This window comes from Pleurodeles waltl, chromosome 12 (assembly GCF_031143425.1).
Source record: "Pleurodeles waltl isolate 20211129_DDA chromosome 12, aPleWal1.hap1.20221129, whole genome shotgun sequence".
Classification (NCBI taxonomy): Eukaryota; Metazoa; Chordata; class Amphibia; order Caudata; family Salamandridae; genus Pleurodeles; species Pleurodeles waltl.
The window spans coordinates 689,376,145-689,393,360 of NC_090451.1; the positions used below are offsets into that span (position 1 = coordinate 689,376,145).

The 17,216-nt window shown below is 45.3% G+C and overlaps 1 protein-coding gene across 2 annotated transcripts in view; it reads left to right on the forward strand.

The window, feature by feature from the left end:
• Positions 1 to 17,216, forward strand: part of NEURL4 (neuralized E3 ubiquitin protein ligase 4) — a 139,429-nt gene that overhangs the window by 47,403 nt on the left and 74,810 nt on the right. The gene's annotated exons all lie outside the window — the stretch shown is intronic.

A 17,216-nucleotide genomic window follows, 5' to 3' on the forward strand; every position in this document is an offset into this window, starting at 1 on the left:
ACCCTCTGCGGGGAAAAACAATCGAAGATGGAGTCGACGCCCATGCGCAATGGAGACAAAAGGAGGAGTCACTCGGTCCCGTGACTCGAAAGACTTCTTCGAAGAAAAACAACTTGTAACACTCCGGCCCAACACCAGATGGCGAGCTATTGCAAAACATGCGAATCTACTGCGACTGATGCCACGAACAGATGTACACTGGGTAAGTGACATTTTCATTCTAGTGGGAAGTGATTAGGGCATCAGGATGAACATGGCACTCCCCATGTTATTGATAAGTTTGAATAAATCCTTCAATTGGTCCCAGCACATCCCATGTTCTCTGGGCTGTCATCGACCGTGCAGCAAATAGCGACCTTCAAAGACACAAAGCTGCCCCAGTGCCAAGATCCACGCCGGTTCATTCCTTACCGACATATGCTGTCAGCACTGATCAGTGATTCAAAGGCAATCTTTGACCCCAAACAGACATTAAAGCTGCAGGTCTATGTTACCCTATGAAATCATGTGATTACATCTGAATTTCAATCCAAACCTCTGCCTCGAAGCCAGTACCATCAGCAGATTAACACTATTTTTGCCTCAAATTCAGAAGTAGTGCAACAGGCACCAAATAGCCCTTAAGATGCTGAAAATGATGATGATGAAGAGTTTGACAGATTGCTGTCTCTCGTTATGCTGATGATGGTCTGTATTTAATTTCGAATTGCCAGTGGGATAACAATATGTCCTCAAACAGAAGTGGACTATGCCACTAATTGGAAGAAAATGCATCATTTGCAGTGATGGTTCAGAGGGCAGCTGAAATGTATCAATTGCGGAGGACCTTTTTTCAAAACTAAACCACATGTATTAACTCAAAACAATTCCAGCAGGGCCATCTTTGTTGGAGCAAATAATGCCTTTTAATGAAGCCCTTACTGATGCCCTTGTGTCTACCTGGTCCAAGCAATGCTCTGATTTTCTGGTCAGTCAGTCTGTGGCTAGGCGACGTAGACTGGCACCCTGGAATCCTGACTTCTTAACCATGTATCCGACATCTTCAGTATGTGAAGGTCAATCTGAATTCCTTTCCGACCAATCCCATGGATAGGGTTTCCAAAGACTTATTGTTTCTGGAATGAGCATGTTTTCTTAAGCTAGTCTAGCTCTTAGATCTATCAACGCGGTTTGTCATTTTATTATGTGCACCCTAACATTAAGGGATATGGCCATCAACAGCTTATTGGCGTCCCTGAGGACGTTAGGGCCTCATTTGCTCAGACAGTACATGGTGGTTTGGATGCAGCCATATTTGTGCTCATTGCTGACCTGAACACTACAGACTGAGTATGCAGAGCTATTGTTACAGTTGTAGTGATCGGAAAGCACATCTGGATCAGATCAGCTGGGTTTTCTGGAGACATGAAGGGGTCCGTAATGGACACGCTCTTTGGCCATAGACTCTTAAAAAAAAAAAAGGCTGATTCAGTGCTGGAATGATTAAAGGGCATTACCGTGAAAGCAAGAACGCCGGGGATTTTGATAGAAGGTAAATCATTTCCCCACAAATAAAGTTTCAGAGGCTGTTGCCAGGTTCTAGCATACAGACTTCCTCATCTCTTCCTACTTGTACTGCAGCAACTGGCCTAGTCATTTTGGGGCTACAGACATGGCACCCATAGAAACCATTCCATTCACAGGCAGCAATCCTCAAATCCTTCCTCCCCTGCTGTAACTGCTACAAAGCCATTTAGTTTGCTCTCTCAGACTTATGCCCGATGGGCAGGAGACGGAATACAGCAGTCCTCCCTAGCTGGATATCAGTCATGTCGGACAGCTGGGTATGGCAAATTATTCAAGGGGGCTGTTCTCAATCCCACATCTCCACCCACCTCTCCCCACACCATCGGAGCAACTTTCAGAGGAGCACTTTGCAATCCTGATGCAGGAGGTCAGCTTTCTAGTGTACAAGGATGGCATTGGGTGAGTACTGGGCTCTGATAAGGGGTAGAAAAAAATGTTACTCGTGTTACTTCTCCTTCTGATGAAGGACAGAAGCCTCTGAATACTTGGATCTGTTGCTGCTTAATGCCTTTCTGAGGAAGAACATGTTCAAAGAGCTCACACTGGATCAGAATCAGTCAGCTCTGTACACAGGCAACAGGATGGTGTCTTTGGACTTGCAAGACGCCTATTTCCATATACCCTTTCTGCAGTCCTCAGTCATTACCTGTGGGTCAAGGTAGGTCGAGCAATACTTTCAGTTTACCACATTGACCGTTAGCCTTATCTCTGCCCCCCAGGTGTACACAAAAGTTCTGGCTTTGATCATAGCCCATATTCTGAGGTAGGAGTATACATATTCCTGTACCTCAGTGTAAAGAAATGGCTCCCTGTTGCAGTTACCCCCCACTTTTTGCCTGATACTGATACTGATGCTGACTTGACTGAGAAGTGTGCTGGGACCCTGCTAACCAGGCCCCAGCACCAGTGTTCTTTCACCTAAAATGTACCATTGTCTCTACAATTGGCACAACCCTGGCACCCAGGTAAGTCCCTTTTAACTGGTACCCCTGGTACCAAAGGCCCTGATGCCAGGGAAGGTCTCTAAGGGCTGCAGCATGTCTTATGCCACCCTGGGGACCCCTCACTCAGCACAGACACACTGCTTGTCAGCTTGTGTGTGCTGGTTGGGAGAAAATGACTAAGTCGACATGGCACTCCCCTCAGGTTGCCATGCCAGCCTCACACTGCCTGTGGCATAGGTAAGTCACCCCTCTTGCAGGCCTTACAGCCCTAAGGCAGGGTGCACTATACCACAGGTGAGGGCATAGGTGCATGAGCACTATGCCCCTACAGTGTCTAAGCAAAACCTTAGACATTGTAAGTGCAGAGTAGCCATAAGAGTATATGGTCTGGGAGTCTGTCAAAAACGAACTCCACAGCTCCATAATGGCTACACTGAATACTGGGAAGTTTAGTATCAAACTTCTCAGAATAATAAGCCCACACTGATGCCAGGATCTTAGAGATGCCCCCTGTATTTTACCCAATTGTTCAGTGCAGGACTGACTGGTCTGTGCCAGCCTGCTGCTGAGAGACGAGTTTCTGACCCCATGTGGTGAGGGCCTTTGTGCTCTCTGAGGACAGAAACAAAAGCCTGCTCTGGGTGGAGGTGCTTCACACCTCCCCCCTGCAGGAACTGTAACACCTAGCATTGAGCCTCAAAGGCTCAGGCTTCGTGTTACAATGCCCCAGGGCACTCCAGCTAGTGGAGATGCCCGCCCCCTGGACACAGCCCCCACTTTTGGCGGCAAGTCCAGGAGAGATAATGAGAAAAACAAGGAGGAGTCACTGGCCAGTCAGGACAGCCCCTAAGGTGTCCTGAGCAGAGGTGACTCTGACTTTTAGAAATCCTCCATCTTGCAGATGGAGGATTCCCCCAATAGGAATAGGGATGTGCCCCCCTCCCCTTGGGAGGAGGCACAAAGAGGGTGTAGCCACCCTCAAGGACAGTAGCCATTGGCTACTGCCCTCCCTGACCTAAACACCCCCCTAAATTCAGTATTTAGGGGCCCCCAGAACCCAGGAAACTAGATTCCTGCAACCTAAGAAGAAGAGGACTGCTAAGCTGAAAAACCCTGCAGAGAAGACGGAGACACCAACTGCTTTGGCCCCAGCTCTAACGGCCTGTCTCCCCACTTCTAAAGACACTGCTCCAGCGATGCTTTCCCCAGGCACCAGCGACTTCTGAATCCTCAGAGGACTGCCCTGCTCTAGAAGGACCAAGAACTCCCGAGGACAGCGGCCCTGTTCACCAAAGACTGCAACTTTGAAACAAAGCAGCAACTTTGAAACAACTTGCGTTTCCCACCGGAAGCGTGAGATTGCTACTCTGCACCCGACGCCCCCGGCTCGACTTGTGGAGAACAATCAATTCAGGGAGGACTCCCTGGTGACTGCGAGACCGTGAGAAGCCAGAGTTGCCCCCCCCACCCGCGAGCCCCCACAGCGACGCCTGCAGAGGGAATCCCGAGGCTCCCCCTGACCGCGACTGCCTGCTCTTCAGATCCCGATGCTTGGTAAAGACTCTGCACCCGCAGCCCCCAAGACCTGAAGGATCCGAACTCCAGTGCAGGAGTGACCCCCAAGAGGCCCTCTCCCTTGCCCAGGTGGTGGCTCTCCCGAGGAGCCCCCCCCTTGCCTGCCTGCATCGCTGAAGAGACCCCTTGGTCTCCCTTTGAAACCTTTAGAAAACCCGACACGTGATTGCACACTGCACCCTGCCGCCCCCGTGCTGCTGAGGGTGTACTTTCTGTGTGGACTTGTGTCCCCCCCGGTGCCCTACAAAACCCCCCTGGTCTGCCCTCCGAAGACTCGGGTACTTACCTGCTGGCAGACTGGAACCGGGGCACCCCCTTCTCCATTGAAGCCTATGCGTTTTGGACACCACTTTGACCTCTGCACCTGACCGGCCCTGAGCTGCTGGTGTGGTAACTTTGGGGTTGCTCTGAACCCCCAACGGTGGGCTACCTTGGACCCAAACTTGAACCCCGTAGGTGGTTTACTTACCTGCAAAAACTAACAAACACTTACCTCCCCCAGGAACTGTTGAAAATTGCACTGTCTAGTTTTAAAATAGCTATATGTCATTTATGTGAAAACTGTATATGCTATTTTGCTAATTCAAAGTTCCTAAAGTACCTACCTGAAATACCTTTCATTTGAAGTATAACTTGTAAATCTTGAACCTGTGGTTCTTAAAATAAACTAAGAAAATATATTTTTTCTATACAAAAACCTATTGGCCTGGAATTGTCTTTGAGTGTGTGTTCCTCATTTATTGCCTGTGTGTGTACAACAAATGCTTAACACTACCCTCTGATAAGCCTACTGTTCGACCACACTACCACAAAATAGAGCATTAGAATTATCTCTTTTTGCCACTATCTTACCTCTAAGGGGAACCCTTGGACTCTGTGCATACTATTCCTTACTTTGAAATAGTGCATACAGAGCCAACTTCCTACACTCAGCAACTGGCTGCTAAAGGCAGGCTCACTGTAGTCAGTTGTAGATCATCTCTGGACAATGACTGAACCTTTGGCAACTATAGGTTTCACCATTAATGAGTCAAGCTCCACCTGAGGCCCACAGATTCCATACATTGGGCAATTAACAACCGTGGCACTCAAGGCATTTTGTTCACTGCAGCGAGTCCAGGACACTCAAGATACGATCCTGATGTTTTGGGATCAACCCTGCATTTCGGTGAGGATGGCTCTGAGAATTGTTAGTGTCCTGGCCTCATGCCTCTTCCACCTCCCTAACACCATATGGCATATACAGGTCATGCAGTGGGATTTCAGATGCCAGGGGGCCCAGCATCAGATCTGCATCTCTCACTCTATTCAGACCTTGAAGAATATGGTGCAGGATCTGGATCTGCAGTGGTGGCTGGCCGGTGTCAGCCTGGTTTGGATAGTCCAGTCTTCTTTCCATACCCAAAGTTCATAGTTGTGACAGGCATATTACTGCCGGGTTGGGTCTGTGGCATCTGGGAGAAATATAGAGCAGAGACCTCTGTTGCAAAGGCTACTCCATATCAGTCTTCTGGTGCATCAGGCAGTCTGACAGGCTTTAAAACATTATCAAACGGAGGCTGATTAAGGTCCTCCAAGACAACTCAATTGCCATGTGGTACTGCAGCAGGCAGGGCGAGGTGGGGTTCTTCATATTGTTCCAAGAGGAACTATGTCTATGGCAATGAGTTGACCAGCAGAACCTCTTATGTCACCACCCCCATTGGGATACCTGAATGCCAGAGCAGATGAAGTGAGCAGGTGCCACCTAGCCGCACATGAGAGAAGACTACATCCCCAGATGAGGCATGGTGTTCTTGATAGATTGGTTACGCCCTGGCAAGATCTATCCCCCCCCTTTTGATAATGTGCTATGTCAACAATTCTGCAGATTGAGTTTCCTCACACACACTCTTCGACATCCGGCTAGAACAGAGGGATGAACTCCTACGCATTTCCACAGCTTCCATTTCTGTCTAGAGTTATTAAACAAATCAGGACAAACCAGGCCCAACTCTGTCTTGTTGCCCAAAACTTGGTTGTGGGGTTGTTTTACCCAGAGCTCTTGATTCTGATAATTTGTCCTCTGATTAGGTTTCCACTTCAGGAGGACCACGTTTCTAAGCAACTGGACAGGGTCCTGTATCAGTCTCTCAGATCCACCCCTTCATGCATGGAGATGGAGTGGTGGCAACAAAATGCTTTTGAATTGTCAACCGTGATGGTGATGTCATCGTAGCGGCTAGACACCTTTCCGTGAAGTTTAATGCTTGGTGTGCTGCTCTTAACCCTGACCCCTTACAAGCCAAACTTTCCAATGATCTTTAAAAAAAAATTATGTATTCTCCCTGCAAAATCTTGCAGTGGGCACAGTGAACGGTTATTTCTCCCCCCAGAACTGCTTGGCCTAACTTAGACTTGGTGACTCTCATGTGCACACCCTTTAAATTTATCCACAGTTGTACATTAAGGCTCTTAACACTAACAGCCTTCCTCATTGCAATTATGTCTGTACACCCAGTAAGTGAAGTGCAGGTGCTTGTGGTGTAATTGTGCCTTATACCACCTTCTTTCTGGACTGGTTGGTGCGGGTGGCCTTTCTACCAAAGGTTGTGAGTTTTTTCCATGTTGGCCAGTCGATCACTCTGTTAGTGTTTTTGTCCCGTCCTCACCACTCAAGAGGAAGCGAGAATCCATCTCCTTGATCCTAAAGGAGTGCTGAGCTTTTACTTGACCACAGTAAGTTCCATGGCTTGGATGATCAGCTCTTTGTGGGATTTTCTTGGCCAAAGATGGGCACAGTGGTGCAAATGAGGACCCTGTCAAGCTGGATAGGCACCTGCAAAATATCTGGTTTGCAGGTCATTCCACTTGGGCTGAGGCTGCTCTAAAGGCATGGTGTGAGGGGTCCCCGTTCTAGACATCCTGCTAGGTTGCAAGAAGGGTGTCTGTGCACGTATATTGATAAAACACTATTGTCTGGGCAGGTGGGTATGTCACTTACCCCTCTCAGTTCTACAGGACTATTTAGTCTAGCACCTCCACTCCCACCCCTTTTCCCCAATCTGGTGCCTGAAGATATTTAAAGTTGGGGACTCTTCGATTAGGTAGGGAATATAGCAGAAAGAGCTTTACCAAAGGTAAGTAACTTGGATGTTTAATTTGTTTTTCAAGTTCCAGTACAGGGCTCTGCAAGCACATTTAATTGCATTTTCAGGCTAGTATTTGCTCATTCTGTTTACAAAATTCCAGGGCTGTTTATGAGCAAGAGTAATCTATTTCTTTGTCACGCTAAAATCTCTTTTCTGAGCTTGTACAAGGTTTTAAAACTCAGACTGAAATCCTTTCCCTTCATAAAATAACTGATACCTCTTAAGGGGTGTTCAAAAGAGTAAAAGCAATTATGTATGGAGTCAGGATTTTCCTTTTGAGACTTACCTCAGGGAAGTGCAGTGTGATTCAATGTGTTTTCCATCTTATAAAATCCATTTTCAAGTTTCCATCTAGTTTACCTAGCTACCATTCTTAATTTATAGTATCCTGCTCTCATACCGTGTGCTGCTATGATGTACTTTACAAATGAAAGTTCCTGTTTGTGATGTTGACTTTGCAGTCTAGCATCTGATAAAAAAATCATAAAGGATGCAAAAGAAATTATATGTTCGATGGCATCTGTCGCTGTAGATACGCATGTTCTGCAATAGCTCGCCATCTGGTGTTGGGCCGGAGTGTTACAAGTTGTTTTTCTTCGAAGAAGTCTTTCGAGTCACGGGACCGAGTGACTCCTCCTTTTGTCTCCATTGCGCATGGGCGTCGACTCCATCGTCGATTGTTTTTTTTCCGCCATCGGGTTCGGACGTGTTCCTGTCGCTCCGAGTTTCGGAACGGAAAAAATAGTTAATTTCGGAAGATTTTCATCGGTATTGTTGCGTTCGGGATCGGCGTACTTAGATTTCACACCGCATCGAAGATCGAAGAGCTCCGGTGCCCTTCGGGGTAGTTTTTCGATCCTCCGTCGGGGCCTGGTCGGCCCGACCGCGTGCTGAACAACGCCGATGGAACGGACCCCGTTTCGTTTCTGCCCCAAATGCCACAATAAATACCCCTACACAGACCAACACTTGGTCTGCAACCTGTGCCTGTCACCTGAGCACAGCGAAGACACCTGCGAGGCCTGTCGTGCGTTCCGGTCCCGAAAAACACTCTGAGACCGTCGAGCCAGAAGACTTCAAATGGCGTCCGCACCGACAGCCCAACGGGAGTTCGAGGAACAGGAAGAAGAAGGTACCTTCTCGATCCAAGACTCAGACTCCGAAGGATTCGACGACACACAAACCGTGAGTAAGACGTCGAAAACCACACAAAGAAACATTTACAAGGCCCAGGGGACGCCACTGCCACCAGGCCATGGCTCCACCCATAAATTCGGTGACCGACCGTCGGCACCGAAAAAGGCCAAAACAGTGCCGAGATCGTCCGACTCCGGTCGAGACACCGGCACGCAGCCTTCTCGGGACCGAGAAAGTGCTGGAGACAAGCCTCGACACCGAGATGCCGGTGTGGACACGGCTCGACGCCGAGACAGCGGCACCGAAACAGATCGACGCCGAGAGGTTTCGGCCCCGAAAAGGAAAAAAGTCACCTCGGAGCCGAAAAAACACGCAGACAAAGTTTCGACGCCGAAACAAACTGCAAGCGACCCAGCTTCAGGCTCTTATACAGAAGAGCACTCGCTAACCTCCCAAATGCAAAAGCATAGGTTTGAGGAAGAGCTACAAGCAACTGATGTGGACCATACGCAAAAGCGTATCTTCATTCAGCAGGGGACAGGAAAAATAAGCACCCTTCCCCCCATTAGGAGAAAGAGAAGGTTGGAGTTCCAGACGGAACAAGCACCACAACCAAAAGTGGTTAAAAGAATTACACCACCACCCTCTCCTCCGCCCGTGATTAACGTTTCACCAGCACAAACTCCATCTCACTCCCCAGCTCACACCACCATGAGCCAGGGTGACCAAGATCAGGACGCATGGGACCTATACCACGCCCCAGTGTCAGATAACAGCCCGGAGGCCTACCCTACAAAGCCATCTCCACCAGAAGACAGCACCGCGTACTCTCAGGTGGTGGCTAGAGCAGCACAATTTCATAACGTAAGCCTACACTCAGAACAGGTCGAGGATGATTTCTTGTTCAACACACTCTCCTTCACCCACAGCTCCTACCAAAGCCTGCCTATGCTCCCTGGTATGCTCCGGCACGCAAAAGACATATTTAAGGAGCCGGTCAAAAGTAGGGCAATCACACCAAGGGTGGAAAAGAAGTATAAGCCGCCTCCTACGGACCCGGCTTTCATCACTACACAGCTGCCACCAGACTCTGTTGTTGTAGGAGCAGCTAGGAAAAGGGCCAACTCTCACACATCTGGAGATGCACCACCCCCAGATAAAGAAAGCCGCAAGTTCGATGCAGCTGGTAAAAGAGTCGCAGCACAAGCTGCAAACCAGTGGCGCATCGCAAACTCCCAGGCACTACTTGCGCGCTATGACAGAGCCCACTGGGACGAGATGCAACATCTCATTGAACATCTGCCCAAGGACTTCCAAAATAGGGCGAAACAAGTGGTTGAGGAGGGACAGACCATCTCCAACAACCAGATACGTTCCTCCATGGACGCTGCAGATACAGCTGCACGGACAATTAATACATCTGTAACTATCAGACGGCATGCATGGCTCCGAACGTCTGGATTTAAACCAGAGATTCAACAAGCAGTTCTCAATATGCCTTTTAATGAAAAAGAACTGTTCGGTCCAGAAGTGGACACAGCGATTGAGAAACTCAAAAAAGATACGGACACTGCCAAAGCCATGGGCGCACTCTACTCCCCGCAGAGCAGAGGGAATTACAGCACATTCCGTAAAACGCCCTTTCGAGGGGGGTTTCGGGGTCAAAGCACACAAGCCAGCACCTCACAAGCAACACCGTCCACTTACCAAGGACAGTATAGAGGAGGTTTTCGGGGACAATATAGAGGAGGGCAATTCCCTAGAAATAGAGGGAGATTTCAAAGCCCCAAAACCCCTACTACTAAACAATGACTCACATGTCACTCACCCCCTCCACACAACACCAGTGGGGGGAAGAATAGGTCATTATTACAAAGCATGGGAAGAAATCACTACAGACACTTGGGTTCTAGCAATTATCCAACATGGTTATTGCATAGAATTTCTACAATTCCCTCCAAACATACCACCAAAAGCACAAAATTTAACAACACACCATTCCAATCTCCTGGAGATAGAAGTGCAGGCACTATTGCAAAAGAATGCAATCGAATTAGTGCCAAAAACACAAATAAACACAGGAGTTTACTCACTGTACTTTCTGATACCAAAGAAGGACAAAACGCTGAGACCAATCCTAGACCTCAGAGTAGTGAACACTTTCATCAAATCAGACCACTTCCACATGGTCACACTACAAGAAGTATTGCCATTGCTAAAACTACACGACTGCATGGCAACTTTAGACCTCAAGGATGCTTATTTCCATATACCAATACACCCATCGCACAGGAAATACCTAAGGTTTGTATTCAAAGGAATACATTACCAATTCAAGGTACTGCCTTTCGGATTAACAACCGCACCAAGAGTCTTTACCAAATGTCTAGCGGTAGTCGCTGCACACATAAGAAGGCAGCAAATACATGTGTTCCCATATTTGGACGACTGGCTAATCAAGGCCCATTCGTTCATACAGTGCTCAAATCACACAAATCACATCATACAAACCCTCTTCAAACTCGGGTTCACCGTCAATTTCACAAAATCCAAAATTCTGCCATGCAAGGTACAACAATACCTGGGAGCCATAATAGACACATCAAAGGGAGTAGCCACTCCAAGTCTACAAAGAATTCAAAATTTCAACACCATCATACAACGCATGTATCCAACACAAAAAATACAGGCAAAGATGGTATTACAACTCCTAGGCATGATGTCATCATGCATAGCCATTGTCCCAAACGCAAGACTGCACATGAGGCCCTTACAACAGTGCCTAGCATCACAGTGGTCTCAAGCACAGGGTCACCTTCTAGATCTGGTGTTAATAGACCGCCAAACTTACCTCTCGCTTCTGTGGTGGAACAACATAAATTTAAACAAGGGGCGGCCTTTCCAAGACCCAGTGCCACAATACGTAATAACAACAGATGCTTCCATGACAGGGTGGGGAGCACACCTCGATCAACACAGCATACAAGGACAATGGAACGTACATCAAACAAAACTGCATATCAATCACCTAGAACTTCTAGCAGTTTTTCAAGCACTAAAAGCTTTCCAACCAATAATAGTTCACAAATACATTCTCGTCAAAACAGACAACATGACAACAATGTATTATCTAAACAAGCAGGGAGGGACGCACTCCACGCAGTTAAGCCTGCTAGCACAAAAAATTTGGCATTGGGCAATTCACAACCAAATTCGCCTAATTGCACAGTTTATACCAGGGATACAAAATCAACTCGCAGACAATCTCTCTCGAGATCACCAACAGGTCCACGAATGGGAAATTCACCCCCAAATTCTGAACACTTATTTCAAACTCTGGGGAACACCTCAGATAGACTTGTTTGCGACAAGGGAGAACGCAAAATGCCAAAACTTCGCATCCAGGTACCCACACAAACAATCCCAAGGCAATGCCCTATGGATGAACTGGTCAGGGATATTTGCTTACGCTTTTCCTCCTCTCCCTCTCCTTCCTTACCTGGTAAACAAACTCAGTCAAAGCAAACTCAAACTCATATTGATAGCACCAACTTGGGCAAGGCAACCCTGGTACACAACGCTGCTAGACCTATCAGTGGTACCCTGCATCAAATTGCCCAACAGGCCAGATCTGTTGACACAGCACAACCAAAAGATCAGACACCCAGATCCAGCATCGCTGAATCTAGCAATCTGGCTCCTGAAATCCTAGAATTCGGGCACTTACAACTTACCCAAGAATGTATGGAAGTCATAAAACAAGCAAGAAGGCCATCCACCAGGCACTGCTATGCAAGTAAATGGAAGAGGTTTGTTTGCTACTGCCATATTAATCAAATACAACCATTACACACAACTCCAGAACATGTAGTGGGTTACTTGCTTCACTTACAAAAATCTAACCTAGCTTTCTCTTCCATTAAGATTCACCTTGCAGCAATATCTGCATACCTGCAGACTACCTATTCAACTTCCCTATATAAAATACCAGTCATTAAAGCATTCATGGAGGGCCTTAGGAGAATTATACCACCAAGAACACCACCTGTTCCTTCATGGAACCTAAATGTTGTCCTAACTAGACTTATGGGTCCACCTTTTGAACCCATGCACTCCTGCGACATACAGTTCCTAACCTGGAAGTTGGCATTTCTCATCGCCATTACTTCCCTGAGAAGAGTAAGCGAGATTCAGGCGTTTACTATACAGGAACCTTTTATACAACTACACAAAAATAAAGTCGTCCTAAGGACCAATCCTAAATTTTTGCCAAAGGTTATTTCACCGTTCCATCTAAATCAAACAGTGGAACTTCCAGTGTTCTTTCCACAGCCAGATACCGTAGCTGAAAGGGCACTACATACATTAGATGTCAAAAGAGCATTGATGTATTACATTGACAGAACAAAAAACATCAGAAAGACTAAACAACTCTTTATTGCATTTCAAAAACCTCATGCAGGAAACCCAATTTCAAAACAAGGTATAGCCAGATGGATAGTTAAATGCATCCAAATCTGCTACCTTAAAGCTAAACGACAGCTGCCCATTACACCAAGGGCACACTCAACCAGAAAGAAAGGTGCTACCATGGCCTTTCTAGGAAACATCCCAATGCAAGAAATATGTAAGGCAGCCACATGGTCTACGCCTCACACATTCACCAAGCACTACTGTGTAGACGTGTTATCCGCACAACAAGCCACAGTAGGTCAAGCCGTATTAAGGACATTATTTCAGACTACTTCCACTCCTACAGGCTGATCCACCGCTTTTGGGGAAATAACTGCTTACTAGTCTATGCAGAACATGCGTATCTACAGCGACAGATGCCATCGAACTGAAAATGTCACTTACCCAGTGTACATCTGTTCGTGGCATCAGTCGCAGTAGATTCGCATGTGCCCACCCGCCTCCCCGGGAGCCTGTAGCAGTTTGGAAGTTACCTTCAATTATTTATATATGTATCATCTCAACCTTAAATAGGTGCATACTTAGTCACTCCATTGCATGGGCACTATTACTACAATTCAACTCCTACCTCACCCTCTGCGGGGAAAAACAATCGACGATGGAGTCGACGCCCATGCGCAATGGAGACAAAAGGAGGAGTCACTCGGTCCCGTGACTCGAAAGACTTCTTCGAAGAAAAACAACTTGTAACACTCCGGCCCAACACCAGATGGCGAGCTATTGCAGAACATGCGAATCTACTGCGACTGATGCCACGAACAGATGTACACTGGGTAAGTGACATTTTCATTACTGGACTAGGACCCATGACCTCTCAGTCACTCCTGCTCACTTAGAGTCAAATTGAGAAAACGTTTTATTGTCCTAGAGCTCTGTGTGTTCCCCCAGCAGAGTATAAACTCACTTACCCAGACACCCAGGTACACCGTTGCATTCTGAGTCTTATGTTCACAAGTCAAACAACTGTTCCACTCTCTCTCTAAAATTGTTTATTGTGTAGCATTTCTGTCTGGTCTCAAGATTTCTGCAGTTTCAGAAATGTAATTCTGAATTTTACAGGAGGAAAGAAGCCTACCTTAGGTAATCTCAGATATGTAAATACAACAGTTCTGGCTTGTAATTTTGATATTATTTTGCTAAATCCTCTTCAGTGCCCCCTCGGAGCAGTATAATTGGTTTTATTTTTTTACTGATTCTCTTAGAAGCAAGGAGTTAATGGAAAAAGTAACAGAAAAGGCTATAATCATGCACTTACACCACTATTCTAAGCATTATGATGACAATATGGTGGTGAAGGGTGAAATGGAAGAGTTGTACAACTCAAGATTTTACATAGTCTATTACCATAGGTTTAAATTGTTGAAGGTGGGTCTTCTTGAGTCAGCGACCTATAGATGATGTGCACATGCACTAGGCTGTTTCTTTCATACGGTATGGGGTTGCTGGATGCAGTTACATGCTGAATTGATGCCTACTCTATAAGTGCATTGGGAACTAGGAATGGCCTAACCAAACTTAGGACTGTGGTTTGAGTCTTATGTTTAATTGTAACATATAGAGATATTGTCAGAAACTGGGGTAATCCATCAATTATATGTATGAATGGTGGTGAGGAATAGATTGGTGCATGAAAAAGCTGTCCATGAAGGTAAATTCTTCTGGCTGCAATCCAGCAGATTACAGGAAGTTTTTTGTTGTTGTTTTTCTTGGTTGGTTATGCTAAACATTAAAAAATACAAGGCTGTTGCAAAGGAGGTTTTACATGTGTATGCAGCCCACCATAGCACAAAGTGTGGTTATTTTCCAGCTTCATGGTATTGAGAGTATTTACATTTTGTAAATTAGAACTGGTAGATTTCCATAGTTGCTTAAGTAGACTGCACCTTTTGCAGAGAAAAGGAACATGGACTGGTTTGAGTTGTATGGAAAGAAGTACTTGAAATTTGACGGACAGGGAACATAGCATGAACCCACCATAGACTCCCAGAACCAGTACCCTCATCTTGGTGTTTGATGATAATTATTCTTATCTGCTGTTGTTAAGAAAATTGTGATTAAAAATACCATAATAATAATGAGCACACCCACCTTAAGAATATTAAGGTGAATACAATACACATTCCAAACATTGTTCTTCATGATCCCTAATCAGTTAGTTTAAAATTCCATACTTGCCTCGTTTCTCTCTCTCTGTCCCTTCATTAATGAGGAACAGTTTTTATAACTTTTAATGCCTCACCCATAGACAACGTTAGCAGTTTGTTGTCGAATTACCTTTTGTTTATAATACCAGTGATTAGAGTGGGCCTTAGGTCTGCCCGTTTCTTATCATTGGTTGAGCGTCTTGTCAGTCTAGATTGCTTGCTTCTTGTTTATTGATTTTCTTCACTTCTCATGTGTATGTTCCTTTCCTTCAGTGTTGTTTTTTTGCAATCCTTTTGATTGGATGAGCTGTACCATTTGAATGCTTACATTAAGGGAACTACTTTTGTTCCTCTGTTTTCTGCTATCCATGTGTGTGCATCTGTGTCCTCAGTTTTTCTATTTTTTTCCCCTCACACCTCTGTATCCCTTGCAGCTTTTTTAAACCTCCCCCTGCCTCCACCTTCTTCCTGATTACCGGCTCATTTTTTGGCACCATTGATTTGAAGTCTGTTAGAGGGGGTTTTGACCCAGAGCTGCAGACACAACTAGTATTTAGTTCACTGTAGCTGAAGCAACTTCGAACAAAATTTGTGGCAATTTTTCACACACCATTCTCATTCCATCAAGCTAGCACAAATAAAGCAAGAACATCCTCATTTATTTTAGAGCCTACTTTTCAGGCCTCTTGCACTTACGCAAAGTGAGCATTCTTAATGCACCATTAAAGGCATAAACACCAACAGTATCCTTGCATTAAGCCTTGTGATACATGTTAATAATTGCCAAACACATGAAGATTCAACTAAACCAGGCCTGCTGTGAAGGAACATTCTGGTCAACTTTCATCTCATGCACAGAGTTTGACATGTAGGTTCAGCCTAAAACCCTGCATAATAGTAAAAGTGTTGTCAATGGTTCTGTTGCCTTGCAAAAGGTAATGAACTTGAATACATTTCAGCACCCAGAAGAGTTAACTGGGTGGAAATTAGATTTCAATTTGTATTACAATTAATTGAAAATCAGCCACAGTTGTAAAAACAGCTAAGTAAGGCCACCTGCGCTAAGAGACGTTGTTACTGCCTACCTGCACAATATCTAGGCCCTAAAAAAATACCTGTAACTTTAATTATATAAAACTTTTTAAAAACAAAACATGCAATGATATCGTATGAAAGGTATAGCAATTTGATCTGTCAAAACAAAAAGATACAGATCACTAAAATATCTTTCCCCAACTCTGACTGACCCTTTCTCAAAACTAAGACTGGACTCAGTGAGAAACACTTAATCCCCTACCATAAACTCAACAGATTTAAAAACTGTGCAGTACCATGGGCAAACGGTTGAAAATACTGACACCAGCTTACCTCTACCTAGTCTTCAACTTTCAGGCAATAATCCTTCACTTTTGCAAAATAAATTGTGCTTGTAGAAATGTTGATGCATATGCAAAGTCCCTGGTTAACCCTTCCTAAAACAAATATTGGTGTAGGAAGAACCTACAGAACAATATCTTGCAGATCAAAAGACTATTGAGAAACTGCAAAGTCGACTTCTTTTCAAAACTATTGCCAATATCATTTGAAAGCAGTGTAGACTGGAATATTCGCTGAAATAAAGGTATCCTTTTGACTACCATCTCAACCTTCTGAAAGGATCCACATCCCTTCTGTGCTTGATTATTCCCTGAAACCCCCTGTCACAAGACAGTAACACCCACGCAGAATTTGTCAATGATTGATGTAATTGATGCTTTTATCTTTCAACTGGCACACAATCTGCTACAATAGGATGATACAACTGAACTCTCAATAAAACATTGAATTTCTGCTGCATTATCTTTAGGGAACTGCCTTCTTGAGACCAGGGATCATGTAGAGACCTGCCACACAAGTCCATACCCCTGCATGTGGCCTCCCAAATACTGCTAGGCACCTTGTGCTTCTCCCCTTTGCTTGTAATGCTTGTTAATTGTGTTAGATCCCTGAACTTGATAGCATTACCATTCCTATTACTTCCACTGCAGGGACTCCTGGCTGATACTAGCAATTTTCTTATTATTATTTCAATCTAGTCATTATTACCCATTTTTCTATTTTATTTTTTGTATATTATGTCATAAATAAAACATTTAACTTGAAAACAAAAGCTTCTCATTCTATGTTTTTGTCAGTCTAGTCGTTAGACCACATCCGAGGTGTCTCGTACTTCCCCCATGATAGATGGTCAAAGCTCATTATATCCC